This window comes from Phyllobates terribilis, unplaced genomic scaffold, assembly GCF_046119375.1.
Source record: "Phyllobates terribilis strain yellow unplaced genomic scaffold, ASM4611937v1 Scaffold_769__1_contigs__length_694716, whole genome shotgun sequence".
NCBI classification, from domain to species: Eukaryota; Metazoa; Chordata; class Amphibia; order Anura; family Dendrobatidae; genus Phyllobates; species Phyllobates terribilis.
In genome coordinates this window covers 567,618-582,567 of record NW_027363529.1, presented here as the reverse complement: position 1 = coordinate 582,567, position 14,950 = coordinate 567,618, and the positions used below count along the sequence as shown (strand labels likewise).

At 46.1% G+C, this 14,950-nt stretch overlaps 9 non-coding genes across 9 annotated transcripts; all 9 read right to left on the bottom strand.

Moving 5' to 3' along the window:
• Nucleotides 1-3,438: 3,438 nt before the first annotated feature.
• On the bottom strand, nt 3,439-3,629 carry LOC141239387 (U2 spliceosomal RNA). Its single transcript, XR_012304788.1, has one exon. It is a non-coding gene; the product is annotated as a U2 spliceosomal RNA (small nuclear RNA).
• A 1,115-nt stretch (nt 3,630-4,744) lies between these two features.
• On the bottom strand, nt 4,745-4,935 carry LOC141239386 (U2 spliceosomal RNA). Its single transcript, XR_012304787.1, has one exon. It is a non-coding gene; the product is annotated as a U2 spliceosomal RNA (small nuclear RNA).
• Nucleotides 4,936-6,050: 1,115 nt separating this feature from the next.
• LOC141239385 (U2 spliceosomal RNA) lies at nt 6,051-6,241 on the bottom strand. The gene has a single exon (XR_012304786.1). It is a non-coding gene; the product is annotated as a U2 spliceosomal RNA (small nuclear RNA).
• A 1,115-nt stretch (nt 6,242-7,356) lies between these two features.
• On the bottom strand, nt 7,357-7,547 carry LOC141239384 (U2 spliceosomal RNA). Its single transcript, XR_012304784.1, has one exon. It is a non-coding gene; the product is annotated as a U2 spliceosomal RNA (small nuclear RNA).
• A 1,115-nt stretch (nt 7,548-8,662) lies between these two features.
• Nucleotides 8,663-8,853, bottom strand: LOC141239383 (U2 spliceosomal RNA). The gene has a single exon (XR_012304783.1). It is a non-coding gene; the product is annotated as a U2 spliceosomal RNA (small nuclear RNA).
• A 1,115-nt stretch (nt 8,854-9,968) lies between these two features.
• On the bottom strand, nt 9,969-10,159 carry LOC141239382 (U2 spliceosomal RNA). The gene has a single exon (XR_012304782.1). It is a non-coding gene; the product is annotated as a U2 spliceosomal RNA (small nuclear RNA).
• Nucleotides 10,160-11,274: 1,115 nt separating this feature from the next.
• LOC141239380 (U2 spliceosomal RNA) lies at nt 11,275-11,465 on the bottom strand. The gene has a single exon (XR_012304780.1). It is a non-coding gene; the product is annotated as a U2 spliceosomal RNA (small nuclear RNA).
• A 1,115-nt stretch (nt 11,466-12,580) lies between these two features.
• On the bottom strand, nt 12,581-12,771 carry LOC141239378 (U2 spliceosomal RNA). Its single transcript, XR_012304779.1, has one exon. It is a non-coding gene; the product is annotated as a U2 spliceosomal RNA (small nuclear RNA).
• Nucleotides 12,772-13,886: 1,115 nt separating this feature from the next.
• LOC141239377 (U2 spliceosomal RNA) lies at nt 13,887-14,077 on the bottom strand. Its single transcript, XR_012304778.1, has one exon. It is a non-coding gene; the product is annotated as a U2 spliceosomal RNA (small nuclear RNA).
• Nucleotides 14,078-14,950: the final 873 nt, after the last annotated feature.

The following is a 14,950-nucleotide window of genomic DNA, read 5'->3' as shown; positions in this document are numbered from 1 at the left end:
GATGCATAAACATTAATAAGACGACAGGTAAAACCATTTAAAATAACATGAGTTGATAAGGCACGACCTGGAACTATTTCAGTGATGGATAAAACATTAACATTTTGACATTTGAATAAAATCCCAACCCCGGCAGCTTTATTTTCATTGGACCCTGACCAAATAGAGGGTCCTGCTGACCAGTCCATTTTTAAGTTGGGGTATGACAAATCGTGATCAATACCGCATTCTTGCAGGAAAAAAATGTCAAAGTTCAGAGTCATTAACCAAGCAAACAAAGCAGCCCGTCTAACAGGGCTCTTTAGGCTTCTCACATTTAGTGAGGCAACACGGATTTCTGCCATGTTAGGTGTTTTTTATTGATTCATTATACTCTGAATCTGAATCAATAATTTGTGACAGAGAAGGTGAAGGAAGGGATGACACAGTTCGTAAACTGTCCGTTTCATCTGAGTCCGTGAAATCCTCAATTAAGTTAGTCCCCTCTGGGCTGAGAATTTTTGCAGCACTAGATAGAAAGACTTTACGGGACATCTGAGGCAGGTTATGCTCCTCCTGCGCCTCTTCACGACTTCTCTTACCACTGGCGCTGAGATCCATCCGATCCTCCGAATCCACCCGATCCTCACCAGGCACTGCAGCAGGTGGAATACCCGCAGACCCTCCAGGAGCACCAAGGGACATCATCTCCGGAGCAGGATGACCATCAGGCCCAGCAACAGGTTCACCAACCACTGCACGACCTCTATCATCCAGGCAGGCAACAGGACATCCATCAGGAATGGTTCCAGGACATCCATCTGGACTGGCATCAGGACATCCATCTGGACTGGCATCAGGACATCCATCTGGACTGGCATCAGGGCATCCGTCTGGGTTGGCATCAGGACATCCATCTGGATTGGCATCAGGGCATCCGTCTGGATTGGCATCAGGGCATCCATCTGGATTGGCATCAGGGCATCCATCTGGACTGACATCAGGGCAGACATCTGGTCCAACATCTGTGCTGGCATCAGCAGGGGTATCTGGATGGACATCTGGATTGGTACCAACAGGTCCAGATTTTCGCCTCTTTTTTGGTTCCCTCTCATTTCCGCTCTGAGAAGGTGCCATCTCCCCACCAGGTGAAACCTGGACCCCTGCAGGAGTAGGCAAAGGCGTGACCTCGGCTACAGAGGCCGGGTTTTTCCGCAAAGGTACCGACTGAGCATCGACTGAGTCAGACTGTTTTTGACCTTTAGTAATGTCCACAAAGCTTTTTCTGGGGTCACCCGGGCTGACCCTGCTGGCATCAGCAGGAACTCCTGCGGAACTAGCCGCAGGCGCCCGAGAGCCACCACGAGACCTTGTCCGCATCGGACAATTACTGAACAGGTGAGTAGACATTCCGCACCCACTGCAGGTCTTACTGTTCTTACAGTCCTTTGAGGCATGACCCCATTGTCCACAGTTGTGGCACTGACTCATCCGCTCGTTCTTACAATCGCTCTGTATGTGACCAAGGTCACCACACCTACGACACCTGAATGGTTGTCCATCATAGAAGAGGTAGCCATGGTCTCTTCCCAGCACCACTGTGGAGGGGGGGTGCATAAGGCCTTCTACACCCCCAGGGTCAAGTCTGAAGCGTACCATAAAGCGTCGTTTCCCATTCCAGAAACCGCTCCGACCTTTGACGTTCCCCGTAAATCTGACAGATGTACAATATCTGCTCAGAAAAAGCTCAATATCATCTGTGGACACATGGGGGTTAAACATGTATACCACAAGGGGAACGTCAACTCCGCCATAGAGACCCGTAAAAATCACTCCGTCCAATAGCTTGCTGTTACGGTGGCCCTTAACGCATTCGTAAAAGTGCTGGCAGGCAACCTTGGTCGAGAACGTGAGAATATATGTACTCTGCCCCTTCTCCTGCAGGCAGTAAACATCATGATCTTTCACGTTCAACAGATCTCTCAAAATCTGTACATAGAACTCACGGGGGTTGTCATATCCGACGTGGTTTGCTGGAACCTCGATACGCACCGAGTTCCTGATCTGGCCGGAGCCAGTGGAAAATTGAAATGAACAAGGCATCTCACCAAAGTGGCAAAGGCTTACCGTCACTACGGGCTCGGCCTTTCGCCTGGGGATCGCAACTTGTTGCCCGGGGACTAAGCCAGCTCCCTAATAGCAGCAGGGGGGTGAAGTCCCACCAAAAGGTGAGACGATCCCCCCAGGCCAAGGAGCCGGGTACCCCGGGCACCTCTCAGCCAAGACCAAGGCAGCAACCGTTAGATCACTGCACCTGATCTCAGCCAAAAGGCCGAGAAGCGATAACCAGAATTGGTTTCAAACTACGGAGCCACCCAAGGATCCTAAAAAGTCCATTTGTGGAGATGAGCTCCTGGACTCCCGTTAAGAAGACATGTTGTCAACCTCTAGATCCCTTACATGCCTGCACTTTTCGGCTTGCTGCTGCTGCAATCCACGCGTTTTAGATCTGCATAACTCCACCTCTTTAAACACAGCACCTTCACCCCCTGCTGTTCCCACCCGCCTCAACACCGTTGGAAGGGAGGAGAACCAATTAAGGCGGGGGGTGGGGTGGAACGAGCAGCTGTCTACCCTTAGCAGGAGGGCTCCTGATTACATACCTCTCCTGCTGCTGCTGCTGCTGGCTGTCCAGCAGCAGACTGAAGGTGGCTGCTGCTGTGCACAGGTATATAAAGGCTCAGAGCCTATTATGACACGCGCAGCCAGCGTTCCATTGCCACATTCCATCTACTGCAGGCAGGATACCTGGCTGGCTGAATGTCGCTGAGAAGCTCACAGAGACCGCCATAAGCAACAGTTTAACAGAATGCCACAGACTAATCAACCAAACTTTTTGGGTTGGGTTCTCTTTTATAGTCTGCAGGCATTAAATGAAAGAAGTCAGTGTTCCAGCAGAAGGAGACAACGTTTCAGAAAAGGCATTGTAGCAAACCAAAAAAGAAATTTTAAGCGCAGCAGTGTAACCAGCGCACATACCTGTTAGCTCGGGTGAGTTTAAAAGGCTGCTGTTGATAACAAGGGCATTTGCTAAATAGATGGTGTGTGTGCAACAATATACTGAAAGGTCAATTATATTGTGCAGCTTATCTCACCACCTGTAGTTATTTAGGTGAAAGCTCCAAAATGCTTGCCTAATATGTCTGTTTATCCAAAAGGAAGTAGAAAGGGAGAGCTAGAAAGATAGCATTGCATCACATTACATGGCAATGCAATGCACAGTTGCTGAAGTTGAACCAAAATGAGCTTGTAATCTGGCTTCTGCAACTTTGAACATGAAAAATCCAATGAGGAGAAGAAAAGCAGAGCCAAAGAGTCCATCCCAAAATCCGACAAACAAGCAAAATGAACAAAAAACATTGAATTCAATTCTTTCTGATTTTAGAAACTGCATTAAAGAAGGGGTGCACCGGTCCTGGAGATACTGCAATACCAGGTCAATGCGTGGAGTGGACAGAGCAAGCTCTTTTTCCATCTCCCTGTTCTAAAAATCCATTTAATATATGGTCCCCAGATAGGGGACGTATCAGATATTAAACTGATAAGAACAGATACTACACTTGATCTTAGCCAAAAGGCCGAGAAGCGATAACCAGAATTGGTTTCAAACTACGGAGCCACCCAAGGATCCTAAAAAGTCCATTTGTGGAGATGAGCTCCTGGACTCCCGTTAAGAAGACATGTTGTCAACCTCTAGATCCCTTACATGCCTGCACTTTTCGGCTTGCTGCTGCTGCAATCCACGCGTTTTAGATCTGCATAACTCCACCTCTTTAAACACAGCACCTTCACCCCCTGCTGTTCCCACCCGCCTCAACACCGTTGGAAGGGAGGAGAACCAATTAAGGCGGGGGGTGGGGTGGAACGAGCAGCTGTCTACCCTTAGCAGGAGGGCTCCTGATTACATACCTCTCCTGCTGCTGCTGCTGCTGGCTGTCCAGCAGCAGACTGAAGGTGGCTGCTGCTGTGCACAGGTATATAAAGGCTCAGAGCCTATTATGACACGCGCAGCCAGCGTTCCATTGCCACATTCCATCTACTGCAGGCAGGATACCTGGCTGGCTGAATGTCGCTGAGAAGCTCACAGAGACCGCCATAAGCAACAGTTTAACAGAATGCCACAGACTAATCAACCAAACTTTTTGGGTTGGGTTCTCTTTTATAGTCTGCAGGCATTAAATGAAAGAAGTCAGTGTTCCAGCAGAAGGAGACAACGTTTCAGAAAAGGCACTGTAGCAAACCAAAAAAGAAATTTTAAGCGCAGCAGTGTAACCAGCGCACATACCTGTTAGCTCGGGTGAGTTTAAAAGGCTGCTGTTGATAACAAGGGCATTTGCTAAATAGATGGTGTGTGTGCAACAATATACTGAAAGGTCAATTATATTGTGCAGCTTATCTCACCACCTGTAGTTATTTAGGTGAAAGCTCCAAAATGCTTGCCTAATATGTCTGTTTATCCAAAAGGAAGTAGAAAGGGAGAGCTAGAAAGATAGCATTGCATCACATTACATGGCAATGCAATGCACAGTTGCTGAAGTTGAACCAAAATGAGCTTGTAATCTGGCTTCTGCAACTTTGAACATGAAAAATCCAATGAGGAGAAGAAAAGCAGAGCCAAAGAGTCCATCCCAAAATCCGACAAACAAGCAAAATGAACAAAAAACATTGAATTCAATTCTTTCTGATTTTAGAAACTGCATTAAAGAAGGGGTGCACCGGTCCTGGAGATACTGCAATACCAGGTCAATGCGTGGAGTGGACAGAGCAAGCTCTTTTTCCATCTCCCTGTTCTAAAAATCCATTTAATATATGGTCCCCAGATAGGGGACGTATCAGATATTAAACTGATAAGAACAGATACTACACTTGATCTTAGCCAAAAGGCCGAGAAGCGATAACCAGAATTGGTTTCAAACTACGGAGCCACCCAAGGATCCTAAAAAGTCCATTTGTGGAGATGAGCTCCTGGACTCCCGTTAAGAAGACATGTTGTCAACCTCTAGATCCCTTACATGCCTGCACTTTTCGGCTTGCTGCTGCTGCAATCCACGCGTTTTAGATCTGCATAACTCCACCTCTTTAAACACAGCACCTTCACCCCCTGCTGTTCCCACCCGCCTCAACACCGTTGGAAGGGAGGAGAACCAATTAAGGCGGGGGGTGGGGTGGAACGAGCAGCTGTCTACCCTTAGCAGGAGGGCTCCTGATTACATACCTCTCCTGCTGCTGCTGCTGCTGGCTGTCCAGCAGCAGACTGAAGGTGGCTGCTGCTGTGCACAGGTATATAAAGGCTCAGAGCCTATTATGACACGCGCAGCCAGCGTTCCATTGCCACATTCCATCTACTGCAGGCAGGATACCTGGCTGGCTGAATGTCGCTGAGAAGCTCACAGAGACCGCCATAAGCAACAGTTTAACAGAATGCCACAGACTAATCAACCAAACTTTTTGGGTTGGGTTCTCTTTTATAGTCTGCAGGCATTAAATGAAAGAAGTCAGTGTTCCAGCAGAAGGAGACAACGTTTCAGAAAAGGCATTGTAGCAAACCAAAAAAGAAATTTTAAGCGCAGCAGTGTAACCAGCGCACATACCTGTTAGCTCGGGTGAGTTTAAAAGGCTGCTGTTGATAACAAGGGCATTTGCTAAATAGATGGTGTGTGTGCAACAATATACTGAAAGGTCAATTATATTGTGCAGCTTATCTCACCACCTGTAGTTATTTAGGTGAAAGCTCCAAAATGCTTGCCTAATATGTCTGTTTATCCAAAAGGAAGTAGAAAGGGAGAGCTAGAAAGATAGCATTGCATCACATTACATGGCAATGCAATGCACAGTTGCTGAAGTTGAACCAAAATGAGCTTGTAATCTGGCTTCTGCAACTTTGAACATGAAAAATCCAATGAGGAGAAGAAAAGCAGAGCCAAAGAGTCCATCCCAAAATCCGACAAACAAGCAAAATGAACAAAAAACATTGAATTCAATTCTTTCTGATTTTAGAAACTGCATTAAAGAAGGGGTGCACCGGTCCTGGAGATACTGCAATACCAGGTCAATGCGTGGAGTGGACAGAGCAAGCTCTTTTTCCATCTCCCTGTTCTAAAAATCCATTTAATATATGGTCCCCAGATAGGGGACGTATCAGATATTAAACTGATAAGAACAGATACTACACTTGATCTTAGCCAAAAGGCCGAGAAGCGATAACCAGAATTGGTTTCAAACTACGGAGCCACCCAAGGATCCTAAAAAGTCCATTTGTGGAGATGAGCTCCTGGACTCCCGTTAAGAAGACATGTTGTCAACCTCTAGATCCCTTACATGCCTGCACTTTTCGGCTTGCTGCTGCTGCAATCCACGCGTTTTAGATCTGCATAACTCCACCTCTTTAAACACAGCACCTTCACCCCCTGCTGTTCCCACCCGCCTCAACACCGTTGGAAGGGAGGAGAACCAATTAAGGCGGGGGGTGGGGTGGAACGAGCAGCTGTCTACCCTTAGCAGGAGGGCTCCTGATTACATACCTCTCCTGCTGCTGCTGCTGCTGGCTGTCCAGCAGCAGACTGAAGGTGGCTGCTGCTGTGCACAGGTATATAAAGGCTCAGAGCCTATTATGACACGCGCAGCCAGCGTTCCATTGCCACATTCCATCTACTGCAGGCAGGATACCTGGCTGGCTGAATGTCGCTGAGAAGCTCACAGAGACCGCCATAAGCAACAGTTTAACAGAATGCCACAGACTAATCAACCAAACTTTTTGGGTTGGGTTCTCTTTTATAGTCTGCAGGCATTAAATGAAAGAAGTCAGTGTTCCAGCAGAAGGAGACAACGTTTCAGAAAAGGCATTGTAGCAAACCAAAAAAGAAATTTTAAGCGCAGCAGTGTAACCAGCGCACATACCTGTTAGCTCGGGTGAGTTTAAAAGGCTGCTGTTGATAACAAGGGCATTTGCTAAATAGATGGTGTGTGTGCAACAATATACTGAAAGGTCAATTATATTGTGCAGCTTATCTCACCACCTGTAGTTATTTAGGTGAAAGCTCCAAAATGCTTGCCTAATATGTCTGTTTATCCAAAAGGAAGTAGAAAGGGAGAGCTAGAAAGATAGCATTGCATCACATTACATGGCAATGCAATGCACAGTTGCTGAAGTTGAACCAAAATGAGCTTGTAATCTGGCTTCTGCAACTTTGAACATGAAAAATCCAATGAGGAGAAGAAAAGCAGAGCCAAAGAGTCCATCCCAAAATCCGACAAACAAGCAAAATGAACAAAAAACATTGAATTCAATTCTTTCTGATTTTAGAAACTGCATTAAAGAAGGGGTGCACCGGTCCTGGAGATACTGCAATACCAGGTCAATGCGTGGAGTGGACAGAGCAAGCTCTTTTTCCATCTCCCTGTTCTAAAAATCCATTTAATATATGGTCCCCAGATAGGGGACGTATCAGATATTAAACTGATAAGAACAGATACTACACTTGATCTTAGCCAAAAGGCCGAGAAGCGATAACCAGAATTGGTTTCAAACTACGGAGCCACCCAAGGATCCTAAAAAGTCCATTTGTGGAGATGAGCTCCTGGACTCCCGTTAAGAAGACATGTTGTCAACCTCTAGATCCCTTACATGCCTGCACTTTTCGGCTTGCTGCTGCTGCAATCCACGCGTTTTAGATCTGCATAACTCCACCTCTTTAAACACAGCACCTTCACCCCCTGCTGTTCCCACCCGCCTCAACACCGTTGGAAGGGAGGAGAACCAATTAAGGCGGGGGGTGGGGTGGAACGAGCAGCTGTCTACCCTTAGCAGGAGGGCTCCTGATTACATACCTCTCCTGCTGCTGCTGCTGCTGGCTGTCCAGCAGCAGACTGAAGGTGGCTGCTGCTGTGCACAGGTATATAAAGGCTCAGAGCCTATTATGACACGCGCAGCCAGCGTTCCATTGCCACATTCCATCTACTGCAGGCAGGATACCTGGCTGGCTGAATGTCGCTGAGAAGCTCACAGAGACCGCCATAAGCAACAGTTTAACAGAATGCCACAGACTAATCAACCAAACTTTTTGGGTTGGGTTCTCTTTTATAGTCTGCAGGCATTAAATGAAAGAAGTCAGTGTTCCAGCAGAAGGAGACAACGTTTCAGAAAATGCATTGTAGCAAACCAAAAAAGAAATTTTAAGCGCAGCAGTGTAACCAGCGCACATACCTGTTAGCTCGGGTGAGTTTAAAAGGCTGCTGTTGATAACAAGGGCATTTGCTAAATAGATGGTGTGTGTGCAACAATATACTGAAAGGTCAATTATATTGTGCAGCTTATCTCACCACCTGTAGTTATTTAGGTGAAAGCTCCAAAATGCTTGCCTAATATGTCTGTTTATCCAAAAGGAAGTAGAAAGGGAGAGCTAGAAAGATAGCATTGCATCACATTACATGGCAATGCAATGCACAGTTGCTGAAGTTGAACCAAAATGAGCTTGTAATCTGGCTTCTGCAACTTTGAACATGAAAAATCCAATGAGGAGAAGAAAAGCAGAGCCAAAGAGTCCATCCCAAAATCCGACAAACAAGCAAAATGAACAAAAAACATTGAATTCAATTCTTTCTGATTTTAGAAACTGCATTAAAGAAGGGGTGCACCGGTCCTGGAGATACTGCAATACCAGGTCAATGCGTGGAGTGGACAGAGCAAGCTCTTTTTCCATCTCCCTGTTCTAAAAATCCATTTAATATATGGTCCCCAGATAGGGGACGTATCAGATATTAAACTGATAAGAACAGATACTACACTTGATCTTAGCCAAAAGGCCGAGAAGCGATAACCAGAATTGGTTTCAAACTACGGAGCCACCCAAGGATCCTAAAAAGTCCATTTGTGGAGATGAGCTCCTGGACTCCCGTTAAGAAGACATGTTGTCAACCTCTAGATCCCTTACATGCCTGCACTTTTCGGCTTGCTGCTGCTGCAATCCACGCGTTTTAGATCTGCATAACTCCACCTCTTTAAACACAGCACCTTCACCCCCTGCTGTTCCCACCCGCCTCAACACCGTTGGAAGGGAGGAGAACCAATTAAGGCGGGGGGTGGGGTGGAACGAGCAGCTGTCTACCCTTAGCAGGAGGGCTCCTGATTACATACCTCTCCTGCTGCTGCTGCTGCTGGCTGTCCAGCAGCAGACTGAAGGTGGCTGCTGCTGTGCACAGGTATATAAAGGCTCAGAGCCTATTATGACACGCGCAGCCAGCGTTCCATTGCCACATTCCATCTACTGCAGGCAGGATACCTGGCTGGCTGAATGTCGCTGAGAAGCTCACAGAGACCGCCATAAGCAACAGTTTAACAGAATGCCACAGACTAATCAACCAAACTTTTTGGGTTGGGTTCTCTTTTATAGTCTGCAGGCATTAAATGAAAGAAGTCAGTGTTCCAGCAGAAGGAGACAACGTTTCAGAAAAGGCATTGTAGCAAACCAAAAAAGAAATTTTAAGCGCAGCAGTGTAACCAGCGCACATACCTGTTAGCTCGGGTGAGTTTAAAAGGCTGCTGTTGATAACAAGGGCATTTGCTAAATAGATGGTGTGTGTGCAACAATATACTGAAAGGTCAATTATATTGTGCAGCTTATCTCACCACCTGTAGTTATTTAGGTGAAAGCTCCAAAATGCTTGCCTAATATGTCTGTTTATCCAAAAGGAAGTAGAAAGGGAGAGCTAGAAAGATAGCATTGCATCACATTACATGGCAATGCAATGCACAGTTGCTGAAGTTGAACCAAAATGAGCTTGTAATCTGGCTTCTGCAACTTTGAACATGAAAAATCCAATGAGGAGAAGAAAAGCAGAGCCAAAGAGTCCATCCCAAAATCCGACAAACAAGCAAAATGAACAAAAAACATTGAATTCAATTCTTTCTGATTTTAGAAACTGCATTAAAGAAGGGGTGCACCGGTCCTGGAGATACTGCAATACCAGGTCAATGCGTGGAGTGGACAGAGCAAGCTCTTTTTCCATCTCCCTGTTCTAAAAATCCATTTAATATATGGTCCCCAGATAGGGGACGTATCAGATATTAAACTGATAAGAACAGATACTACACTTGATCTTAGCCAAAAGGCCGAGAAGCGATAACCAGAATTGGTTTCAAACTACGGAGCCACCCAAGGATCCTAAAAAGTCCATTTGTGGAGATGAGCTCCTGGACTCCCGTTAAGAAGACATGTTGTCAACCTCTAGATCCCTTACATGCCTGCACTTTTCGGCTTGCTGCTGCTGCAATCCACGCGTTTTAGATCTGCATAACTCCACCTCTTTAAACACAGCACCTTCACCCCCTGCTGTTCCCACCCGCCTCAACACCGTTGGAAGGGAGGAGAACCAATTAAGGCGGGGGGTGGGGTGGAACGAGCAGCTGTCTACCCTTAGCAGGAGGGCTCCTGATTACATACCTCTCCTGCTGCTGCTGCTGCTGGCTGTCCAGCAGCAGACTGAAGGTGGCTGCTGCTGTGCACAGGTATATAAAGGCTCAGAGCCTATTATGACACGCGCAGCCAGCGTTCCATTGCCACATTCCATCTACTGCAGGCAGGATACCTGGCTGGCTGAATGTCGCTGAGAAGCTCACAGAGACCGCCATAAGCAACAGTTTAACAGAATGCCACAGACTAATCAACCAAACTTTTTGGGTTGGGTTCTCTTTTATAGTCTGCAGGCATTAAATGAAAGAAGTCAGTGTTCCAGCAGAAGGAGACAACGTTTCAGAAAAGGCATTGTAGCAAACCAAAAAAGAAATTTTAAGCGCAGCAGTGTAACCAGCGCACATACCTGTTAGCTCGGGTGAGTTTAAAAGGCTGCTGTTGATAACAAGGGCATTTGCTAAATAGATGGTGTGTGTGCAACAATATACTGAAAGGTCAATTATATTGTGCAGCTTATCTCACCACCTGTAGTTATTTAGGTGAAAGCTCCAAAATGCTTGCCTAATATGTCTGTTTATCCAAAAGGAAGTAGAAAGGGAGAGCTAGAAAGATAGCATTGCATCACATTACATGGCAATGCAATGCACAGTTGCTGAAGTTGAACCAAAATGAGCTTGTAATCTGGCTTCTGCAACTTTGAACATGAAAAATCCAATGAGGAGAAGAAAAGCAGAGCCAAAGAGTCCATCCCAAAATCCGACAAACAAGCAAAATGAACAAAAAACATTGAATTCAATTCTTTCTGATTTTAGAAACTGCATTAAAGAAGGGGTGCACCGGTCCTGGAGATACTGCAATACCAGGTCAATGCGTGGAGTGGACAGAGCAAGCTCTTTTTCCATCTCCCTGTTCTAAAAATCCATTTAATATATGGTCCCCAGATAGGGGACGTATCAGATATTAAACTGATAAGAACAGATACTACACTTGATCTTAGCCAAAAGGCCGAGAAGCGATAACCAGAATTGGTTTCAAACTACGGAGCCACCCAAGGATCCTAAAAAGTCCATTTGTGGAGATGAGCTCCTGGACTCCCGTTAAGAAGACATGTTGTCAACCTCTAGATCCCTTACATGCCTGCACTTTTCGGCTTGCTGCTGCTGCAATCCACGCGTTTTAGATCTGCATAACTCCACCTCTTTAAACACAGCACCTTCACCCCCTGCTGTTCCCACCCGCCTCAACACCGTTGGAAGGGAGGAGAACCAATTAAGGCGGGGGGTGGGGTGGAACGAGCAGCTGTCTACCCTTAGCAGGAGGGCTCCTGATTACATACCTCTCCTGCTGCTGCTGCTGCTGGCTGTCCAGCAGCAGACTGAAGGTGGCTGCTGCTGTGCACAGGTATATAAAGGCTCAGAGCCTATTATGACACGCGCAGCCAGCGTTCCATTGCCACATTCCATCTACTGCAGGCAGGATACCTGGCTGGCTGAATGTCGCTGAGAAGCTCACAGAGACCGCCATAAGCAACAGTTTAACAGAATGCCACAGACTAATCAACCAAACTTTTTGGGTTGGGTTCTCTTTTATAGTCTGCAGGCATTAAATGAAAGAAGTCAGTGTTCCAGCAGAAGGAGACAACGTTTCAGAAAAGGCATTGTAGCAAACCAAAAAAGAAATTTTAAGCGCAGCAGTGTAACCAGCGCACATACCTGTTAGCTCGGGTGAGTTTAAAAGGCTGCTGTTGATAACAAGGGCATTTGCTAAATAGATGGTGTGTGTGCAACAATATACTGAAAGGTCAATTATATTGTGCAGCTTATCTCACCACCTGTAGTTATTTAGGTGAAAGCTCCAAAATGCTTGCCTAATATGTCTGTTTATCCAAAAGGAAGTAGAAAGGGAGAGCTAGAAAGATAGCATTGCATCACATTACATGGCAATGCAATGCACAGTTGCTGAAGTTGAACCAAAATGAGCTTGTAATCTGGCTTCTGCAACTTTGAACATGAAAAATCCAATGAGGAGAAGAAAAGCAGAGCCAAAGAGTCCATCCCAAAATCCGACAAACAAGCAAAATGAACAAAAAACATTGAATTCAATTCTTTCTGATTTTAGAAACTGCATTAAAGAAGGGGTGCACCGGTCCTGGAGATACTGCAATACCAGGTCAATGCGTGGAGTGGACAGAGCAAGCTCTTTTTCCATCTCCCTGTTCTAAAAATCCATTTAATATATGGTCCCCAGATAGGGGACGTATCAGATATTAAACTGATAAGAACAGATACTACACTTGATCTTAGCCAAAAGGCCGAGAAGCGATAACCAGAATTGGTTTCAAACTACGGAGCCACCCAAGGATCCTAAAAAGTCCATTTGTGGAGATGAGCTCCTGGACTCCCGTTAAGAAGACATGTTGTCAACCTCTAGATCCCTTACATGCCTGCACTTTTCGGCTTGCTGCTGCTGCAATCCACGCGTTTTAGATCTGCATAACTCCACCTCTTTAAACACAGCACCTTCACCCCCTGCTGTTCCCACCCGCCTCAACACCGTTGGAAGGGAGGAGAACCAATTAAGGCGGGGGGTGGGGTGGAACGAGCAGCTGTCTACCCTTAGCAGGAGGGCTCCTGATTACATACCTCTCCTGCTGCTGCTGCTGCTGGCTGTCCAGCAGCAGACTGAAGGTGGCTGCTGCTGTGCACAGGTATATAAAGGCTCAGAGCCTATTATGACACGCGCAGCCAGCGTTCCATTGCCACATTCCATCTACTGCAGGCAGGATACCTGGCTGGCTGAATGTCGCTGAGAAGCTCACAGAGACCGCCATAAGCAACAGTTTAACAGAATGCCACAGACTAATCAACCAAACTTTTTGGGTTGGGTTCTCTTTTATAGTCTGCAGGCATTAAATGAAAGAAGTCAGTGTTCCAGCAGAAGGAGACAACGTTTCAGAAAAGGCATTGTAGCAAACCAAAAAAGAAATTTTAAGCGCAGCAGTGTAACCAGCGCACATACCTGTTAGCTCGGGTGAGTTTAAAAGGCTGCTGTTGATAACAAGGGCATTTGCTAAATAGATGGTGTGTGTGCAACAATATACTGAAAGGTCAATTATATTGTGCAGCTTATCTCACCACCTGTAGTTATTTAGGTGAAAGCTCCAAAATGCTTGCCTAATATGTCTGTTTATCCAAAAGGAAGTAGAAAGGGAGAGCTAGAAAGATAGCATTGCATCACATTACATGGCAATGCAATGCACAGTTGCTGAAGTTGAACCAAAATGAGCTTGTAATCTGGCTTCTGCAACTTTGAACATGAAAAATCCAATGAGGAGAAGAAAAGCAGAGCCAAAGAGTCCATCCCAAAATCCGACAAACAAGCAAAATGAACAAAAAACATTGAATTCAATTCTTTCTGATTTTAGAAACTGCATTAAAGAAGGGGTGCACCGGTCCTGGAGATACTGCAATACCAGGTCAATGCGTGGAGTGGACAGAGCAAGCTCTTTTTCCATCTCCCTGTTCTAAAAATCCATTTAATATATGGTCCCCAGATAGGGGACGTATCAGATATTAAACTGATAAGAACAGATACTACACTTGATCTTAGCCAAAAGGCCGAGAAGCGATAACCAGAATTGGTTTCAAACTACGGAGCCACCCAAGGATCCTAAAAAGTCCATTTGTGGAGATGAGCTCCTGGACTCCCGTTAAGAAGACATGTTGTCAACCTCTAGATCCCTTACATGCCTGCACTTTTCGGCTTGCTGCTGCTGCAATCCACGCGTTTTAGATCTGCATAACTCCACCTCTTTAAACACAGCACCTTCACCCCCTGCTGTTCCCACCCGCCTCAACACCGTTGGAAGGGAGGAGAACCAATTAAGGCGGGGGGTGGGGTGGAACGAACAGCTGTCTACCCTTAGCAGGAGGGCTCCTGATTACATACCTCTCCTGCTGCTGCTGCTGCTGGCTGTCCAGCAGCAGACTGAAGGTGGCTGCTGCTGTGCACAGGTATATAAAGGCTCAGAGCCTATTATGACACGCGCAGCCAGCGTTCCATTGCCACATTCCATCTACTGCAGGCAGGATACCTGGCTGGCTGAATGTCGCTGAGAAGCTCACAGAGACCGCCATAAGCAACAGTTTAACAGAATGCCACAGACTAATCAACCAAACTTTTTGGGTTGGGTTCTCTTTTATAGTCTGCAGGCATTAAATGAAAGAAGTCAGTGTTCCAGCAGAAGGAGACAACGTTTCAGAAAAGGCATTGTAGCAAACCAAAAAAGAAATTTTAAGCGCAGCAGTGTAACCAGCGCACATACCTGTTAGCTCGGGTGAGTTTAAAAGGCTGCTGTTGATAACAAGGGCATTTGCTAAATAGATGGTGTGTGTGCAACAATATACTGAAAGGTCAATTATATTGTGCAGCTTATCTCACCACCTGTAGTTATTTAGGTGAAAGCTCCAAAATGCTTGCCTAATATGTCTGTTTATCCAAAA